The sequence below is a fragment of the Pongo abelii genome, chromosome X, assembly GCF_028885655.2.
Source record: "Pongo abelii isolate AG06213 chromosome X, NHGRI_mPonAbe1-v2.0_pri, whole genome shotgun sequence".
In the NCBI taxonomy this organism is placed as follows: domain Eukaryota; kingdom Metazoa; phylum Chordata; class Mammalia; order Primates; family Hominidae; genus Pongo; species Pongo abelii.
Genome location: NC_072008.2, coordinates 113,155,866 through 113,172,078, shown reverse-complemented (window position 1 = coordinate 113,172,078; position 16,213 = coordinate 113,155,866). Strand labels below are relative to the sequence as shown.

At 41.8% G+C, this 16,213-nt stretch overlaps 1 pseudogene; it reads left to right on the top strand.

The window, feature by feature from the left end:
- Positions 1 to 11,588: 11,588 nt before the first annotated feature.
- On the top strand, positions 11,589 to 12,765 carry LOC100454176 (dnaJ homolog subfamily A member 1-like; annotated as a pseudogene).
- Positions 12,766 to 16,213: the final 3,448 nt, after the last annotated feature.

The window sequence follows — 16,213 nt, the reverse complement described above, 5'->3', positions numbered from 1 at the left end:
CCTCAAGAGTTAGTATAAGCTGAAAGTATGTATAAATACCTTTTTGAAAGGGTTAGATGCTTTCATAAATTTATGCATAGCTGGTTACTAAGGGCAACAAGGATGTTTTCATGGGAAGCCAGAAACAGAAGAGATATTAGATATCAGCTAATCTCTTCCCCTCCACCCCTCTACCTCTGTAGTGAGGGGGTATCAATACAGGACCTCTTAGAGACGAAGGGGAGACTAGATGGGAAATGGTTGATTTCTAGTGGTCTCCCAGGTAACCCCCACCCCAACCTTTTTCTTCAAAGTTAAATTTTAAGAGAGGGAAGCAGGGACCGTTAAACACACTTAAAAGCCTCTAATTGGCTAAAGAAGCCACATTGACTCCAGGTGTGGGGGACTTGGTGGATGGGCAGTAGGACTAATATGCAAAGATGGGTGGTAAAAGGAGCCTGGACAGGCGCAGTGGCTCAGGCCTGTAATCCCAGTACTTTGGGAGGCCAACATAGATGGATCACTTGAGGCCAGGAGTTCAAGATCAGCCTGGCAACATGGCGAAACCCCATCTCTACTGAAAATACAAAAACATTAGTCGGGTGTGGTGGTGCATGCTTATAATCCCAGCTACTCAGGAGGCTGACGCATGAGAATCACTTGAGCCTGGGAGATAAAGGTTGCAGTGAGTTGAGATTGTGCCACTGCTCTCCAGCCTGGGTGACAGAGTGAGACTCTGTCAAAAAAAAAAAAAAAAAAAAAAAAAAGCCTATTCTATATTCTAGCAGAGGCTCTCTTGGAAGAAATCAGTCTAATAAGGAAAATAAATAAGTGAGAGTATTAAGAGTTCATGTACAGCACAATGGATATAAAATGAGGGTGTGGAAGGGATGAGTACTGTGTACCAAGAAGATGGAGAGCTGGGCCAACTGGCCTCAGATGTGAGAGAGAACCTGAAGAGAAGGACAGCATTTGGCTTGGACACATCAAAAGTGGGAACAATTAGCTCTGCCATCATCTAATTGGGGCCATGGAGGCAGTTTACACCTCACGTTCATTCAGGGACAATGTAAATGGTGCCCCCTGGAGTTGTGCATCTCAGGAGCACTCCTCAAAAATCAGCTACGCCAACTCCCCCATTTCCAGATGAGGAAGTGGAGGCCTGGAGACATGAATGAGAGGACTACTTGGGTTGCACAGCTGTTTTACGTCAGAGTGGGTCTCTACTTCCCCTTCACCACATTATCTTGCCATGGAGGTTGAGCTATCAAAGGCAGCCTGGTCCTCTTATGAGACACACTTAGAGACCCCTTCATCAGGGAAACAGCTGACCAACACATTAAAATTACACGTTAGAATTACCCTCATTTCCTCAGCTGGATGTCATGCATTGACCAACCTGCCTGACCCTACATGGTAGTCCTGACGATTACAGAAAGAGTGGTAGGTTAAAGAAACTGTGAAGCTAATCCAGGAAGCACCTGTTATGCTCTGATGTTTCTATCAGAATGACTTAGGACTATGCCAACCTGAAGCTGCCTGTGGGCCTATGAACTGGAAATGAAACCCCTGGGCCAGAGCTGTCACTCTGTCAGGTAGAAAAAGGAGGCTGACTGCTTTTGGCTACCTAGGCTCCACCAGAATTGAGAGGTGACTGGAATTGCAAAGCTGAAAGTTTCTGCTAGGAGAAAGGCAGCTCAGTGGGCTGTTTATTCAACAGGCACTAAAAATGAAGTTTGGCACCTCGTTTGAGAACTTCCAGTAGAGTGAAGAAAGCTGATTCATTTGTTCAAATAAAACCCAATTGTAGTACTGTTTAACAGTGAGATAACAACATCTTATATTTATAAACTTGTCTTGTAGCCTGAGGGAGTCCACACCACTTTACAGACTTTAAAATCTGAGAGAAACTAGGACTATGTCTTCTAACACTGACATGCCCTACCCTGGGGTCTGGATGGCAAGGGTGGGGAGGGATCAGCCCCTGCAGCGACTTTACAACAAATTCTCCCCAGTGCAGTCCCACAGAGCAAGTTCCAGAATTGGGCCTCCTACTGACATACAGCGGGAGGGGGCCTCTGCAGGAGAAGGGACCCTGACCAGCTGGGAGGTGCACCAAAATTTTGCTTGGAGAGAGAGAGAGAAAAAAAACAAAAAGCCAGTCTGAACTGGGTGGGGTGTGCAGATAGAGTGCCAACTGTTGGCAGAGGTGGTATAGTACCTGATCAAACTCAGAGGGGGGAATATTTCATCTCCTGACAGTCAAAACAGGGCAAGTTTTAGAAATAAAGGACAATTCAGTTGTTTTAGGGCATTAAGCAACCCTCTGACTGCTATAGACAGGCCTAGCCTTAGAGTTGATGGCCTCAGCCTGACCAGTTTGGATCCCTGTCCTCAGGGCCCTTAAAACCACACAGCTTATCCTCCACTCCCAGAGTGTTCCTCAAACTTGACTGGACATCAGAATCACGTGGGGAGCTTGTTTTATATGCAGATTCCTGGTCCCTCACCACCACTCCCACTCAGACTCACTAGGTCTGGGGGAGAATTCAGGAATTTGAGTTTTTAACAAGCATTCCAAGTGTTGTTGAGGATGCTACTCCTTTAACCACACTTTAAAAAAAATATTGGCTGGGCATAGTGGCTCACGCTTGTAATCCCAGCACTTTGGGAGATCAAGGCTGGTGGATCACCTGAGGTCAAGAGTTCGAGACCAGCCAGGCCAACATGGTGAAATCCCGTCTCTACTAAAAATATAAAAATTAGTTTAATTAGATCCCATTTGTCAATTTTGGCTTTTGTTGCCATTGCTTTTGGTGTTTTAGACATGAAGTCCTTGCCCATGGGATCTAATTAAACTAAAAAGCTTCTGCACAGCAAAAGAAACTACCATCAGAGTGAACAGGCAACCTACAAAATGGGAGAAAATTTTCGCAACCTACTCATCTGACAAAGGGCTAATATCCAGAATCTACAATGAACTCAAACAAATTTACAGGAAAAAAACAAATAACCCCATCAAAAAGTGGGCAAAGGATATGAACAGACACTTCTCAAAAGAAGACATTTATGCTGCCAAAAGACACATGAAAAAATGCTCATCATCACTGACCATCAGAGAAATGCAAATCAAAACCACAATGAGATACCATCTCACACCAGTTAGAATGGCAATCATTAAAAAGTCAGGAAACAACAGGTGCTGGAGAGGATGTGGAGAAATAGGAACACTTTTACACTGTTGGTGGGACTGTAAACTAGTTCAGCCCTTGTGGAAGTCAGTGTGGCGATTCCTCAGGGATCTAGAACTAGAAATACCATTTGACCCAGCCATCTCATTACTGGGTATATACCCAAAGGACTATAAATCATGCTGCTATAAAGACACAAGCACACGTATGTTTATTGCGGCACTTTTCACAATAGCAAAGACTTGGAACCAATCCAAATGTCCAACAATGATAGACTGGATTAAGAAAAGGTGGCACATATACACCATGGAATACTATGCAGCCATAAAAAATGATGAGTTCATGTCCTTTGTAGGGACATGGATGAAATTGGAAATCATCATTCTCAGTAAACTATCACAAGGACAGAAAACCAAACACTGCATGTTCTCACTCATAGATGAGAATTGAACAATGAGAACACATGGACACAGGAAGGGGAACATCACACTCTGGGGACTGTTGTGGGGTGGGGGGGAAGGGGGAGGGATAGCATTAGGAGATATACCTAATGCTAAATGACAAGTTAATGGGTGCAGCACACCAGCATGGCACATGTATACATATGTAACTAACCTGCACATTGTGCACATGTACCCTAAAAGCTAAAGTATAATAAAAAAAAAAAATTAGCCGAGCATAATGATGCACACCTGTAATCCCAGCTACTAGGGAGGCTGAGGCACAAGAATCACTTGAATCTGAGAGGCGGAGGTTGCAGTGAGCTAGGATCGTGTCACTGCACTCCAGCCTGGGCAACAGAACGAGACTCCGTCTCAAAAATAAATAAATAAATAATAAATAAATAAATAAAATAAAATAAAAATTGATTCCAGATTCCACACCACCGGTGTTGGAACAAATCTGGGTCTGCAACCCTTGCAAGTAACTCAGCACACAGTGAGCCTTGGTTTCAGTCACACTTTGCTTTCTGGGAAGAACTGAGATCTCGCCAGCCCTTTTCACAGGTTGCTCTGAGAAGATCCTGGACATCTTGGGACACAGGAGAAGTCCCTGCTGTGTAAAATTTAATAATGAGGGAAATTCAGACTATAGTTTCTGCTGAGTAAAGAATGAACCACACCAAGTCCACTAGGGAGTAGGGCAATTACCACTACCCTCCCTCTCCCCTCTCCCCTCTCCCACCCTCACAAGCCACTCTAGGGACACCTTTCTTCCCTTGGAGTCAATGAAGTTCGCTCTTTCCTGCCTGTGACAGCTTCATAATGTCTATATAAATGGGGTTTGTGGGGAACCCTTTGGTTGAAGGGAGAGGAGGTAGGGATTTTGCTTTGAGGCTGCGTTGGCAAAGCAAGCAAAGGTTTTTACTCAGCACAATGTTTTCTAAAGCTGCTTTTGTTTATGCTTAACATTAAAACTTCATTTGTGCATGTTAAAAAGAGTGGGGAGGGAAAAGCCAATGGAAATAATGAGGGACTAAGGACACTTCCCCATCTAACCTCTGCCATTGCCTCAGCCTACAACCATGACTCTGGCTGAAAATAATGCCAACTGTCTGAGGGCTGTGAGGCTAGAACTAGGTCTTATTCTCTCCTATCTGGCCCACACAGCTTATCTCCCTCCTAAGCCATCTTTCAGAGATATGCCAATTAAGCACAAAAACAGAAACTCTTGAATTGGAGCTTGTCCATGTTCCTCTTTCTATTGTTCCTCAATTTCCTGTGGCTCAGAAGATGAGATTGAACACACAGCCTGGGGGAAATTTTCCCCACTGACCCCAGCACTCACTAGTGCCTGGAATTCTCACACAAGTCTGATTTCGTCCTAACACATGACTCCAAGAATCCCTAGGTAATTATAAATAGCTCTGATGGGGCGAACACGTAGTATCAGTCACTAAAACTACAGTGTGAATGTGCTAGCCATCTCTTTTCCAATGGGATAAAAAGGGTCTATGAATCCAGAGACATTCAATTATGCCACACTTTAATGGAATGTATCTACTCCACCAAAGTCAGCTGTAAAATGACTTCTGCTTCTTCATTAATTGTTCTCCTTACCTTCTTTCCTTCCTTCTTCTTTTTGTCTTCCCTCCCTCCCTCTCTCCCTCCTTCCCTCCTTCCTCCCTCCTTCCCTCCTTCCTTCTCTCCCTCTGTCCCTCCAGTCTTCCAGTCCTCCCTCCCTGTCCTTCCTCACTTCTTCCTTGTTTTTGTAGATGTCCTTTTGCAAGTTGAGTAATTTCCCCTCTATTCCTAGTTTTCTGGGAGTCTTTATCATGAATGGTCATTGGATTTTGTCAAATCCTTTTTCTTCATTTATTAATATGATCATATAATTTTTCTTCTTTTGCTTGTTGATGTGATGGATTACACTAATTGATTCTTGAATGTTAAACCAGCCTTGTATACCTGGAATAAATCCCACTTGTTCATAGCTTATTGTTTTTATACATTGTTGGATTGGATATGCTAATATTTTATTGAGAATTTTTGCATCTATATTCGTGAGAAATGTTGGTCTGTAGTTTTCCTTTCTTGTAATGTCTCTGTTTGGATTTAATATTAGGGTAATGCTGGCCTCATAGAATGAATTAGGAAGTTTCTTCTGCTTCTATTTTCCAGAATAGATTGTTGAGAATTGGTATGATTTCGTCCTAAAGTGTTTGGTAGAATTTGCCAGTGAGCCCATCGGGTTCTAGTGCTTTCTGTTTTGGAAAGTTATTAATTATTGATTCTGTTTCTTTAACAGATGTAGACCTAATCAGATTACCCATTTTTCCCTGTGTAAGGAAAAATGTAGATATGTCTTTCAAGAAATTGGTCCATTTCACCTAAGTTATCAAATTTGTGGGCATAGAGTTGTTGAGAATATTCCTTTATTTTCTTCGTTATGTCTATGGGATCCCTTCTACTTTTCACCCATTCACTCAAGAAATATATATTCAGTACTTACTATTAAAAACATTAGTTCAGCATATATTTATTAAATGCCTATTATGTGCCAAGTACTCTGGTAGGGCTGGGGATAGCATGACATTGATGTCTTGGAACTTACTTTCTTGTAAAGAAGATCAAAATTGAAGGAATAATAGACATATCAACCAATTGTAATTGTGACTAGTGCCAAAGAAGGAATTAAACAAGATTGGAGAGAACTTCTTTAGCAAGTGTGGGCAGGGAAAGCCTCTCTAAAGGAGGTGACATTTTAGCTGAGAACTAAAAACTGAGAAGGATCCAGCCTTGAGAAAAGCCTAGGAAAGGGTATTCCAGGCAGAGGAAACCACACGTGTAAAGAAAGACACTCCAGAAAAGGAAGAGATCAGCATGTAGGAGGGAATGAAATAAATTCAATGTGTCAGGAGCATAGAAAGCAAGGCAGACCAGAAAGGTCTAAGAGGTGGGCAGAGGCCAGATCCTGTAGAACCTTATAAGCCATGGTAAGGAGTTTGGATTTTATTCTAAGTGGAATGAAGAGCTTTTGAAGGATTTTAAGCAAGAGAGTGACATGATCTAATTTACATTTCTAAAAGATTACTCTGTGATCTTTCCTCACTGCTATGGGGAAAATAGAATAGAAGGGAGCAAGAGTGATGTCACAGAAATCAGTTAGGAGCTATTGCAGTAATCTAAGCAGGAAGAGTTGGGTGGCCTGGATTTGGGCAGGGGGACAGTGACAGTCAAGATGGAGAGAAGGAAAAATGAATAAATGGGAATTTGTTTTGGCTGGCACTAGACTGGGCATTTACAAACTGCATGAATTGGGCAATCTCACTGCCTCCATCCAGCTCTGGGAGTGGCTCTTATAGATCCCTGGGCCTATCAGTGACATATGTTCAGGGGATCACTGGTTCCATTCCAAACAAGTGTTTCTACATTCTGGGCACATCCCAAGCAGTGCATACTCTGAGGATCATTGTTCTCATCTCTCCCGGTTGGGTGACATTTAGAATGATTATTGTTCAGTAGCACTCAGGCTTCTACTAAATGGTATGACAGAACGAAGAACTTTGACTATCATGGTGATTAGACAGTGGAATGGATTGTCAGAGGAGGTTATGAAGGTTCCTTCAGCCAGACAAGCTGCTGAAATATGAAGACATTATGTATCAACGTGAGCAGCATCTTTATATTCTAAGGGTGGGTAGAGAAAGCAATTCAAGTGACAAGAGGAGTAAGGTGGAAGGGTGCTGTCAATGCTAGGTCATGGGTGGCTGCCAAACAACACATGCCAGGACTCACAGGCAGGCTGGGTCAGCAGGCGAATAGGGAAGCTAGAACGAATGACCAGGGAGCTAGTAAAAGTGCGTTATGAGGGGGAAACCAAGGTCTGAATCCAGGGTGTAAAGCCAAACTGGAGGACACAGACAAGGTCTGGAGTCTGAAAAGATAGGCAAGAGTGAGGCTGCAGAGGTCCAAGCCAGGCAGAAGGCAGTGTCAGGAGAAGCCCATTCTAATAGTGGTGTTGGTCTCTGGCTGGGCTTCAAGCCAGGAAGAGGGAAATAGGTGGAGAGAAAATCAGAGTGGGAAAAGTGTCTCCTGAATCAGAACAGCTAGGTGCAGCCACATCTTAGCCAGCCAGCCTGTATCAGTGGAACCTAGAACTGGTACCAATCTGCTTTCTGCCCTGTTTTCCAGCTTCCTGAGAGAGTCAGAATCTCATAGCTTTCTGTGACTTCAGCACAGTGCTAGCCCTCTAGGGGACCGGGCATCACTGGGTAATTTACTGTCCCTGTCCTGTTCCGTGCATTTCTGTGGCCGGTGGATATCCTTGTGAGCTGGGAAACAGGCTGAAAATAAAATCGAGTTCACAACATAATCTCGCATAGAAATTTCTGTTTCTGCCCCTGCCTGTATTGGCCCCTCTTCAAAGTCTTCCACCAACCCAACTATTTCTGCAGGTCTCCCAGAGGTCTGTCCCAAGGTTCATTAACAAAACCCCTTTGCCTCCCCAGTGGCTTCCAGCATTTCCTCTGTTCCTTTTCTAGCTCCCTGGGGTGATAATCCTCTTCTAATGCCCATAGCAAAGCCATCCATACAATGAGGTTGCTGCTGCTGCTGCTGCTGCTGCTGCTGCTGCTGTCACAAGCTGCCTCCTACCCAACTGAAACTACTAAAACCAATGCTTCTGATGTGGCTTTGTGTACTCAGTGCCCCACAGAGATTTTAGTGAAATAGTCCTTTAAATTGGTACTTATTCTTAAAAAGCTCTCTCTACTTAGGACTTACTATGAGATCTGGGAGGTGAATCAGAAGATAAGCAGGCTAGTGTCCTCTGGTAGGTATTGTTTTGTTTTATTTGTTTGTTTTTGGTCTTCCCAGCAGGCTTTCTCTCTCCCATTCCGTTAATGATAGACTCCACTCCTGACCTTAAGGGCAAGCATGTGAAGTAGACCTGGACAAACACAGAGTATCCATTCTCCTAGTGACAGTGATTGGACCAAATTACAGGCGCATTACCAAGGAAGGCCAATCAGAATTGTTCCCTGGGATAGATGAATGGACTCTGGGAGACAGAAATTCTCTTTGCTAAGCTATGGCTGATGGCAGCTGTGTTTCCTGCAATATGGAGAAGACCAGTCTATATCAAGAGAGTGAGACAAATGGGAAAGGAGATGCAGAGGCAAGCAGAGATAAAATACAGACACAGTTCTGACAACGTTGAATCCCTAGGCTTGGTTCCTTTGAGCATTCCACTCTCCTTCCTAGCCTTTTGCACCAATATAGTGCCTTTTTTTTTCATAAGCTGGGTTGGATTCAGTTTCTGTTATTAATTATTTTTAAATGTCCTGATTAATTACAACATGAGAGCTGTATTGAAAATTTTCTCTCTCTTTCAATCCTGAGGTCTAGGAGGACCCTCCTTATATGGCTATTCTTTCTTTCATTAGTATATATCTTTCCTGAGAGGCCCCTTAGGCTCCTAAACAAATAGTTCCCTAGTGGACCTGCCTCCTAGACCCTCCAGATACACACAAGATGAATATGAATCTTTGGGAGAGTACAATTTGGGCTGCCATGTTGAGCCCTTTCACATATCATTTGTTCATTTAACAAATATTTGTTGAGTTCTTATGATGTGCCAAACACTGTTCTAGGAGCTGAGAATATAGAAATGAATAAAATAGGCAACATTTTTGTCTATATGAAGCTTGAAATAGATTGCAAACAAATAATTACATGTATAATATAATCTCATGAGCATTATAAAAAAATAGAGCAGGTAAATAAGATAGAAAGTAATGGAGCGGGGTTGCTGTTTTAGGCAGTATGGTCTAGGAAGGCCTTCTGCAGAGGGCACAGACCTGAATGAAGTGAGAATGTGAGTCATGTGTGTACTTGAGGAGAAAATATTATAGGCTAAAGAGACAAAGAGTGCAAAGGCCTGGAACTGCTTGACATGTTTGAAAAAGCAAGAAATGCCAGTAAAATGAGGTGAGCAAAGGAAGAATGGTGGGATACTAGGCCAGAGAGGTAGCCAAGGGCCAAATTGTGGAAGGCCTTGAAGGTTAGGCTCAGAACTTTGTATTTTTTTCTAATTGTGATGGAAAGCCATTAGAATGTTTTGATCTGCGGGTTGACAGGATCAGTTTACCTTTTAAAAGCCTCCCTCTGACTTTTGTGTAGAGAATGGACCATAGGGAATAAGAGTGGAAGCAGGAAGACCACAGAGGAGACTACTACATTAGATACTTTTTGGTGGTGTTGTTTGTTATTGTTTTTTGTTTGTTTGTTTGTTTTTACAGAGTCTCACTCTGTCACCCATGCTGGAGTGCAGTGACACGATCTCAGCTCACTGCAACCTCTGCCTCCCAGGTTCAAGCGATTCTTGTGCCTCAGCCTCCTGAGTAGCTGGGATCACAGGCGTGTGCTACCATGCCCAGCTAATTTTTGTATTTTTAGTAGAAACAGGGTTTTGCCATGTTGGCCAGGCTGTTCTCAAATTCCTGGCCTCAAGCGATCCTCCCACCTCGGCCTTCCAAAGTGCTGGGACTACAAGCGTGAGTCACTGCACCCTGCTGAGAAACTACTGCATTAGTTTATGTGAGAGATGATGGTGGTGTCAACTAAGATGGGAGCAATGGAAGCAGTGAAAAGTATACGGATTCAGTATATATTCTAAAGATAAAGCCAATTAAAGCTAACAGACTATGCTGGTGAATTGGACATGGAGTATGAGAGATGGTCAAGGATGACTCCAAGTGTTTTGGCCTGAGCAACAAAGTGAATCAGGGTGACAACTATTGAGATGGGAAAGAATGCGAGAGGCACAGGAGAGGGGACTGAGAACATCATGAATTTTGTGTGGAATCTGTTAAGTTTGAGATGCCTATTAGTCATCTAAGTCGAGATGTGAAGAGGTTAGGAAAAAAGAAATATATGTCGAACAAAGGGATGCAAAGTATTAGGACAAAAAGAACCCGGAGAAACAAGGAGTATCCCAACCATCACCGTGCAGAGCACATCACACTTCCAATAATTTAAAGAGAGAAATATATCTCTTTTCTCAGGATTTCCCCAACCAGGACCTGGCAAAAATTCAAGCTATCACAATAGGAAGGGGTTTCGTTACTATAAATCAAGGTAGGCAAAGGTACAGAGACTCTATTAGCATAATAATCCAATGAAGGAATGGTAAGAGAATGTCAATATTGGTAGTGTGGAATACTATTAGCTCTCTCATAGATATCCCACTCTGAGGCTAGTCTTTAGTCAGGACCTCTTTTCCTGCCCCCACTCCCCCAGAACTGGAGGAGCTTCCCCCATGTACACTCCAATTCATTGGAACTGGATGGAACCAAATGAGTGACAGTGACTGATTACCCAAACTGGAGACTCACATCAGAAAAGGAGGTTCCCAGAGCCCATCGGGGAGGAGAAGAAGTAGTCAAGGGAGGTTTCTCCACTGTCTGCAAGAGGGAAGGAGTGCTACCAATGGTCTTATGCCCCCTGAGTAACTAAGAATGAGTGGCATAGTGAGGGGTCACTCAAAAATCTACATGTCCGCCCTTGCACAGTGGCTCATGCTTGTAATCCCAACACTTTGGGAGGCCGAGGCTGGTGGATCACTTGAGCTCAGAAGTTTGAGACCAGCCTGGGCAACATAGGGAGACCTCATCTCAAAAAAAAATTAAAAAGTAGCCAGGCGTGGTGGCCTGTGCCTGTAATCCCAGCTACTCGTGGGGCTGAGGTGGCAGGATCTCTTGAGCCCAGGAGGTTGAGGCTGCAGTGAGCTGTGATTGTTCCACTGTACTCCAGCCTGTGCGAGAGAGGAAGACTCTGTCAAAAAAAAAAAAAAATCCGGGAACTTTCCAGAATGCCCCGTGAGAGGCAGAGGAGTGGTAGCTGCCGAAGCTGCACACGGCTCCGGGCTCCTTTCTGCTCCCTCACACACCGGCCTCAGCCTGCTCACCGGCAGAAGATGGTGAAAGAAACCACTTACTATGATGTTTTGGGGGTCAAACCAAATCAATGCTACTCAGGAAGAATTGAAAAAGGCTTATAGGAAACTGGCCTTGAAGTACCATCCTGATAAGAATCCAAATGAAGGAGAGAAGTTAAACAGATTTCTCAAGCATATGAAGTTCTCTCTGATGCAAAGAAAAGGGAATTAATTATATGACAAAGGAGGAGAACAGACAATTAAAGAGGATGGAGCAGGTAGAGGTTTTGGCTCCCCCATGGACATCTTTGATATGTTTTTTTGGAGGAGGAGGAAGGATGCACAGAGAAAGGAGAGGTAAAAATGTTGTACGTCAGCTCTCAGTAACCCTAGAAGACTTATATAATGGTGGAACAAGAAAACTGGCTCTGCAAAAGAATGCAATTTGTGACAAATGTGAAGATAGAGGAGGTAAGAAAGGAGGAGTAGAGTACTGTCCCAATTGCCGAGGTACTGGAATGCAAATAAGAATTCATCAGATAGGACCTGGAAAGGTTCAGCAAATTCAGTCTTTGTGCATGGAGTGCCAGGGCCATGGGGAGCAGATCAGTCCTAAAGATAGATGTGAAGATTCTAAAATTTCATATTGACAAAGGCATGAAATATGGCCAGAAGATAACATTTCATGGTGAAGGATACCAAGAACCAGGACTGGAGGGAGAAGATATTATCATTGTGTTAGATCAGAAGGACCATGCTGTTTTTACTCGACAAGGAGAAGACCTTTTCATGTGTATGGACATACAGCTGGTTGAAGCATTATGTGGCTTCCAGAAGACAATATCTACTCTTGACAACTGAACCATAGTCATCACCTCTCATCCAGGTCAGATTGTCAAGCATGGAGATATCAAGTGTGTAATAAATGAAGGAATGCCAATTTATCCTAGACCATATGAAAAGGGTCGCCTAATCATTGAATTCAAGGTAAACTTTCCTGAGAATGACTTTCTCTCTCCTGATAAACTGTCTTTGCTGGAAAAACTCCCACCCAAGAGGAAGGAAGTGGAAGAAACTGACGAGATGGATTGAGTAGAACTGGTGGACTTTGATCCAAATCAGGAAAGATGGCGCCATTACAATGGAGAAGCATATGAGGATGATGAACATCATCCCAGAGATGGTGTTCGGTGTCAGACCTCTTAATGGGCCAGTGAATAACACCCACTGGTGGCATTTTACGTGCAGTAGTAAATGAGTGAAGGACTGTAATCATAACATGCTCACTACTTGCTCTTGTTTTGGTTTAATATTCAACTATACTAGTGTTTTAAAAAGTTAAACGAAGAATAAATGCAAATGTAAAAGCTCCGACTTTGCCCTGTATGTATGACGACTTCGGTGTGCAAGATGAAGTTTAATACCTGTAAAAACTACTTTACAAAGAAGTTCCCCTAGCATTTATAGGCCAAACCTTGTAATTGACTTCAGCTATGTACATGGACAAGCTTAGACTGAAATGCTAGGTATGTGTATTGGCTTCAGTGTATGACCCTTCATTGTTAAGCTATGAAAGTAAAACTCTGTATTTAACTGGCAATGAGGAAAAAAAATATGTAGAGGAGATTTGGTCTGTATAGTTCTTTGTGTTAAGTGGGATTCATTGTAAAGCCTCTGCATTTATTCTATTGCCTCAACTGTTACTTGAAGATGGCATAATATATAATTTGTCCTGTGGCATCAGTGATAAAAATGATACCTTTCTGTAGGAGAGGATTATCATAATGCTGCTGCTTCTTGAAGGCTTGCACTTCCAGAATTGTGTTTCCTTCTGCTGTGCCATCCATATATATATATACGTCTCCATATATATATATATATGTCTCCATATATATATATCTCTCCATATATATATATATCTCCATATATATATATCTCCATATATATATATAATCTCCATATATATATATCTCTCCATATATATACATATATCTCCATATATATATATCTCCATATATATATATCTCCATATATAGATATATATATATCTCCATATATATATCTCCATATATACATATCTCTCCATATATATATATCTCCATATATATATATATCTCCATATATATATATATCTCCATATATATATATATATCTCCATATATATATATATCTCCATATATATATATATATATATATATATCTCCATATATATCTTGACCAGTCCTTGTTATTTGCCCCCCTCCTTGTCTGTGGACCATGATAAACCTGAGTAGTGACTTCAGAGCTGGGTAATGTAGAAATTAAAATGAAAAGACCTTTACATGGAGAAATAATTTGTATGGGTAATATAGGAAGGTATTCTTTAGATATGTTACAGGATTACTTTAAACCATTTGACTTATGCTCCAAAGTAACTAATGTTGGTAGCATAGCAAATTATGATGAATAGCTTTAATTGTATGTTTAAAAGTCTCATCATATGTTTACATGCTTAAATCTGGGTATCAGAATTTAAGCAATTCTTGAAATGTATTGTCTCCTTAATATACTAATTACAAAACAAACAAAAAAAATTCCAACAAACAAGATAACTACATGTACTATTGACTCCTATTGGTTAGAATAAGTGATGTAGACTGAGAGTAAAGGCCATTTTGTACATTTTCTTGAACTTCATGTATATGTTGTTGACCAACTAACAGACTGGTCTAATCACCCTCTTTTTCCCTCCCTGGAGTAACACAAGTGTTTAAAGCACATTGAAATACTGAACTCCTTGAGGGCAAGGACTAGCACTTGGTTCAGTAGTTGGAACATAGTAGGCACTCAATAAGTGCTTGTTGAATTGTTTTAAAGCTACTAAAAGAATAATTCACGTAAAAATTGAGACGAGAATCAAACCAAAAGGACAAGTGAGCAGAATAAGAGGAAAGGAGAGAAAAAAATGTAAATGTGAAGGATAAGAATTCTATGACTGCACCTGGGAGGAGGATAAGATGCAATAGGAGGGCAGAAATTTAAAAAGGAAGCAAATTAGAGGGGTTAAAGTTATCATTAGAAAAGAAAAGTAGAACTGAGCAAGATTTTGTTGCCAGCTTTTCTGCCTGATTCCTGCCAACAGGGTGTGTAGCTTCGTTGATGAGAACCTTTTCTTGGCCTTGTACAACAATAGAGCAAGTACAGAAGAAAACTCATAGTTTCAGCATTCAAAGGTCACAGCCAGGCAGTGGGGATGGTGGCCAGCCTTGATCAATGCAGAATTGATTTACAATTTAATGCTTTTGTGTTTCAAAGTAAGATACCCAAAGAGGACAACTGGGGGGCAGACTTCAAATTCCTTCTTCCAACACTAAAAATGAATAGGAGAAGCCCATGTCACTTAAAGCAAGATATATAGTACTGGGAAAGAGTGACCTGTGAATAGGACGTGACAAAGAAAAGGTAGTGGGGAAAAGAAAGGGTAATGACCTAAAAGGGGAGGCTGAGAAAGTGATATACAGAGAAATATCAAAGGAGGGCTAAGCCTATAAAATTGAAATCGATGGATGAGGGGATGAGGACATTAAACAGATCTTTAAGAGGCTTCAGGGAATGTAAGATTGAGGGCAAAGCAGAGATGTCATGTGGAACGCATTACATAACAAGCAGCTTGTGAAAGTTAATGCATAACACGATAGAAAGAAGGGTACGCACAGGGTAGAGGGGCCGGGGTGCCCCAGCACTTTGTGTCTGAATATAAAGAGTGGAGTGCCATGGCTACAGAGCTAATGGGATCTTGTGAAGACAAAAGAGGATGTTATAGGCTCTTTTTTTATATACAGAGAGGATACTGGGGTAATCGGGTTGACCAAGCATTGGTGTCAACAGAGTGGCATTAACATCTCAGTCCTATCACTTAAAAGGTAACTTATTTGGCCAAGCTCCTTTGACCTCTGAGCCTCAGTTTTCTTATCTGTAAAATGGGGACAATAAAACTCAAATCACAGTGTTGTCATCAGGATAAGCAGTGCATGAACAGTGACTTGCACATAGGAGACACTCAATACTACCACTACTACTACTACTACTACTATTGCTTTTTCTGTCATTATGCAATCATCCTTTTAATTAAAAAAATAAGGTGAACAGACAAAATACACTGTTGGAAATTATGCTACCCCTAATAAAAAATTCCTTTTGTTTCAAGGTAAGGAAAGAGAGTGGATCAAAGGGGAAAGGGCAAATGCACGATCTTAGACATAAAGGCTCATCCAAATTTGAGAATGCTGATGTATACAGGCACAGCAGAGTCGATGCAGGAACAAGCATGTATTAAATATGGTGTAGGGGACGATAGATGGGGAAAGAATGAACATTAGAGTTTAGAGTGTTTAAAAGTGATATTGATCATTTGTGGAAAGGTGTTTGGCAACAGAAAATAAACTGTAAATGGGCAAAATATCTTAAATCTTTTATAATTAAAAACTCCACGACATGGCCTTCCCTGGAGCTCGTTAAGAATTAGCCCCACATCTGTTTGGCATAGAGACGGAGGTACCCTCCTACGGGAAGAGGGAGAGAGACTGAGTCATCTTATCCTTTTCAGAGTTTCCTCGTTTTGCTTCCCTTCTTTTCCAACCCAGCCCTCACCTTTATTTAACTGTCCAAGAGCCTCAGAGCTAAGC